Source organism: Tiliqua scincoides, chromosome 12 (assembly GCF_035046505.1).
Source record: "Tiliqua scincoides isolate rTilSci1 chromosome 12, rTilSci1.hap2, whole genome shotgun sequence".
Taxonomy (NCBI): Eukaryota; Metazoa; Chordata; class Lepidosauria; order Squamata; family Scincidae; genus Tiliqua; species Tiliqua scincoides.
Window position 1 is genome coordinate 15907579 of NC_089832.1, and position 5301 is coordinate 15912879.

Genomic DNA, 5301 nt, shown 5'->3' on the forward strand with positions numbered 1-5301 from the left:
GGGCAGAACCAGGGTCATTTGTTGGGGGAAAGAAGGGGAGCTAATTTGCTTAAAGTGGGCCTAATTCTCCAGGCAGAGGGTGGCCTTGGAATCAGGCAAAACACCATAGAGGACCAGGCGTCTGAAAACACAGGACGAGAATGTATGACAAAACTAACTAAAAGCTACAAGAGGGGGCTACATTATAAAAATGGGACCTATAAGAGCATAAAGGTAAAAAAAAAAAAAACCTATATATGCAGTATTATCTTCATTTTAGATGTCAAAAGGGTTTTGTGGCTCCTGAGGTTTTTTTTCCTCCGGAAAATGGGTCCAAATGGCTCATTGAGTGTTTAAGGTTGCCGACCCCTGGTATAAGCCTACAGCACCCAGTACTCCCAGGCGGTCTCCCATCCAAGTACTAACCAGGCCTGACCCTGCTTAGCTTCCGAGATCACAGCACCCGGTATTCCCAGGCGGTCTCCCATCCAAGTACTAACCAGGCCTGACCCTGCTTAGCTTCCGAGATCAGACGAGATCAGGCATGTGCAGGGTAACATTCAAGGAACTGCACCCTGCCTGTTTTTTATTGGAACCCAGTCATGATCCCAGGGAATTGGCTGCTAGCTGCCTCCCTGTGTATTGCTATGCTGCTTGCATGTGTATGCTACTTAGCTGTGTCGGAGAAGAAAGGAAGAAGGGCTGAAAGGCAAGGTACTTTTTCCTTTTTGCTTGTTTGGTCCTTGGTCTTTGTTTTTTTCGAACTTGTCGGGTCTGATGAGGCTCTGCCTCTTCTACCTCCATGTCCCTGTCACGCAATCCAAGCATCTCTCCTTGGAATTGGATGTGCTGTATTTGGCACTTAGAGACCCAGCCTGATTTCTCAGGGCCCCGCACTTCCATGATGAATTCCGGGCTTCCCAGTGTTAGCACGAGCTCCCCAGATTTCCTCTAAATAGCCCTTCTATTTTTAAAGTCGACTGGATGTGCTTTCCATAAAGCATAGCGGCACAGGTGCCTCTCCCACATGGCGCTGCCAACTGGTTCGCAGCCGCACTACAGAAACTTCTGTGTCTCTGCCAGATAAATTTGTGCCACGCAGACCCGGATGTCTGCCAACGTGCTTGGCAAACCTTGGAAGCATTCCTTGCCGTTTCCCTTGATCCCCGAGACTTTCTTCCGACCCTTCAAAGTGCAAAAAATGTAGCTCTCAGACAGTGTAATGGGATAGTCTATATGTGGTGTCAAGTCAAGGAGATGCCATTTGCCTACATAATGATGGCTATATACTGTAGTGATTCAATTAAACAAAATCCATATCTGGGCTCACCTCTCATTACACTTTTGCCTCGGCTGAACATGAGGCGGTCTTGACATTCTTATCTATTCAGGTCAGGTAGTTTTAACTCCATGTGGTCCAATTCCAGCTCTCCCTGAGGAAAAGCTGTGCAGCCTTAATGAATGCAGAGGCTCGCTTTATGCATTCCCCCATCGCCAACAGAGGTCTGTTTGAGTTTGGCTGGTTTCCAGATGCAGGGCCATCCGGAAACACATGATGACTGCAAATGCATTAATAAAAAAATGCAGAGCAATGCTGATTTCTGATGAGGGACCAGCGATCATCACTTCAAGGGAGAAAAGCTTTATTCTGGTCCTTTCTTACAACAGAGTTTAAAGGGTGGGAGAGGTAGACAATAGAGCCGGTTTGTTCTCGGTTGTTCCAAAGGGGCAGACCAGGACAAATGGTTTTAATTACAACTAATTTACAATTGTGTCCAATTCTGGGCACCTTACTTTAAGAATGGTGAAGCTGGAGTGAGTTCACAGATCAGGATGATCAGAGTGCTGGAGAACTAGCCCTACAAGGTATGGTTAAGAACATAAGGACATAAGAACAGCCCCACTGGATCAGGCCATAGGCCCATCCAGTCCAGCTTCCTGTATCTCACAGCGGCCCACCAAATGCCCCAGGGAGCACACCAGATAACAAGAGACCTGCAGCTTTGTGCCCTCCCTTGCGTCTGACATAGCACATTTCTAAAATCAGGAGGTTGCACATACACATCATGGCTTGTAACCCGTAATGGATTTTTCCTCCAGAAACTTGTCCAATCCCCTTTTAAAGGCATCCAGGCATCCAGACCAGATGCCAGCACCACATCCTGTGGCAAGGAGTTCCACAGACCGACCACACGCTGAGTAAAGAAATATTTTCTTTTGTCTGTCCTAACCCGCCCAACACTCAATTTTTGGGGTTGGAGTAGAAGACCTTGTGGGCACCTTCCAACCCTATGATTCTATACAACAAGCATATTGGACGTTAGGATGAACTTCCTGATGGTAAGAAATTCAGTGTTTCGGAAGCAGTCCAAGCATTGCTTCAAAAGGTGGTAGACTCTCTATCACCTCTTGAAGCAGAGGCCCAGCTAGCCATCTATTGAAGATGCTGTAGTTTTGACTGCCTGCACTGATGGATGGAGGGAAGAGAGGGAAACTGTGTAAGCAATCTTGCTGGTACAAGTCCAAGGGGAGAAAAGGGGTGGGGAGGCTCGAAAATTAGGTGAGGTCTCACATGACCTCCTCAAACTTCAAAAAGACACCCCATGCCAGCCCCCAGGCATAGCAGCCATGGCAATTGACCCTCTGTTTCCCTTAGTGACAACACTGTGTGGAATTGGACCATGCACTTCCTAAGACCGGCCATGATGTTGGTTTCCTTCATGCAGAATAAAAGTTATATATTCTGGATGCCCTCGTTTCTGGGTGAAAACAAGGATGGCTCTGGAAAAGGCTTTCTTGGCAGTAGCACCGAGTCTCTGGTGTATTGGAATCGAGGAAGACCTGGCGAGGAGGTAGATGTAGTGTCAGCAGTGGCCCCTTTAAGGGTAAGGCCTGGGCATCCAGCAGAGTGTGCTGCACAGCTGAAGCCACTTGAAGGCAATAGGGCCCTCAGGGATATAAGGAGCACCTGAGGCAGGAAGGGTTTGTGGGTTGTAGAAGGAGTGCAGGTTGGAGGTAGGAGAGGAGACTGACTTGGCTTATTGACTTTGGAATCTGACCTTGGACTGTGACTTGGCTTATTGACTTTGGACTTTGACTTGGATACTCTGACTGACTTTGTGACTAACAGACTGCTGGAGACACTGGAGTTTGGTGTCTGGCTGCTGTGCCCAAGACCTGCTGAGGACCCAGGGTCTGCTGTAGTGGTGGGAGGCTGCTGGCAGGAGAGGGGACCTCTGCAGGTTGAACAGGTGAGCTACCGTGGAGGTGTGGTCCATCAGGACTGCAGGGCAGAACCAGGGTCATTTGTTGGGGGAAAGAAGGGGAGCTAATTTGCTTAAAGTGGGCATAATTCTCTAGGCAGAGCTTGGTTTGGGATTTGGCAGAACATCTGGAAATTCCTACCAGTTGAAGTTCACTTCACCCTTCCTTGCTATTATGTCAAGGCAGTTGGATTTATGAATATACAGAACTGGGTTCTACTGAATCAGACCTTTGATCCAGGTCAGGCAGTATCATCTTGTCTAGGCAACAAGACTCTGGAGGAGTCTTGAACTTGGGACCTTCTGCCTGCAAGGGATGTACTTTACCATTGAGCTGCACATGCCTGATCTCGTCTGATCTCGGAAGCTAAGCAGGGTCAAGCCTGGTTAGTACTTGGATGGGAAACCGCTTGGGAATACTGGGTGCTGTAGGCTTATACCATGATCTTGGAAGCTAAGCAGGGTCAGGCCTGGTTAGTACTTGGATGGGAGACCGCCTGGGAATACCGGGTGCTGTAGGCTTATACCATGATCTCGGAAGCTAAGCAGTGTCAGGCCTTGTTAGTACTTGGATGGGAGACCTCCTGGGAATACCAGGTGCTGTAGGCTTATACCATGATCTTGGAAGCTAAGCAGTGTCAGGCCTTGTTAGTACTTGGATGGGAGACCGCCTGGGAATACCGGGTGCTGTAGGCTTATACCATGATCTCAGAAGCTAAGCAGTGTCAGGCCTTGTTAGTACTTGGATGGGAGACCTCCTGGGAATACCGGGTGCTGTAGGCTTATACCATGATCTCTGAAGCTAAGCAGGGTCAGGCCTGGTTAGTACTTGGATGGGAGACCGCCTGGGAATACCGGGTGCTGTAGGCTTATACCATGATCTCGGAAGCTAAGCAGTGTCAGGCCTTGTTAGTACTTGGATGGGAGACCTCCTGGGAATACTGGGTGCTGTAGGCTTATACCATGATCTTGGAAGCTAAGCAGTGTCAGGCCTTGTTAGTACTTGGATGGGAGACCGCCTGGGAATACCGGGTGCTGTAGGCTTATACCATGATCTCTGAAGCTAAGCAGGGTCAGGCCTGGTTAGTACTTGGATGGGAGACCGCCTGGGAATACCAGGTGCTGTAGGCTTATACCATGATCTCAGAAGCTAAGCAGGGTCAGGCCTTGTTAGTACTTGGATGGGAGACCGCCTGGGAATACCGGGTGCTGTAGGCTTATACCATAGTCTTTCGAGACTGAAGGTTGCCAACCAACCACCCCCTTGAATCAATACAATCCAAGCTTGTTCAGTGATGCGAAATATACAAAGAAAATGAGCAACCGAATCCTCAAATGTATTCTCTCCAACCTTCTTTCAGCTCCTGCTGCCTCCATTAGGACCATCCATTTTCTCATTGAAATTCAGACCCAGGGGGATCATTAAACTCTGCTCCTCTCCCTGTCCTAGCAGACTGTTATATAAGTCTGTCAGTTTCTGTTACAATGCTAACTGCCGGAGAAACATACGCAGCTACATCAGGGCATATGGGAAGGACCCGTTACATAAGCTTCCAAGTCGGCAGAAAGTACCGCCCCATCTATTATAGTTGGAAGCATCCAGCATATTTGCAGATGTCATATTAGACTTTCAGTGGGACCAAGGAAAGGAATAAAGGCGCATCGCAGATGGGCTCAGCGGATATAATGGATGCCCCTGCAAGGTAGCCTACCCTAGTCATCCACAACAACGTAAACTACTGAAAACAGCTTCTCATAACAAAATTAACCCTAGGCAAAAATTAAAAAAAAATTAAATCACAGAGTTCAGTATACTGTGTAGTTCCACCTTTAGAAAGTATATTTTATGTGACATCCATCGCTGTTCACACATCCCACTTCACCCAGATACAGAACCCTGACTCTGCACGACTCTGCATATCTGTGAGCGTATTGATGCATTGCTAGTTTATTGTTCCTGGTATATTGTTTATAACTGTGGGTCGTGACCTCATTTCTGGTGGGTCGCCAAAGGATGATGGAAAGCTCAGCTGGCTGATTGCCTCAAGCCCCGAGGCTG

At 48.1% G+C, this 5301-nt stretch overlaps 1 pseudogene; it reads right to left on the reverse strand.

Moving 5' to 3' along the window:
- Positions 1-430: 430 nt before the first annotated feature.
- Positions 431-548, reverse strand: LOC136663359 (5S ribosomal RNA; annotated as a pseudogene).
- Between the last annotated feature and the right edge of the window lie 4753 nt (positions 549-5301).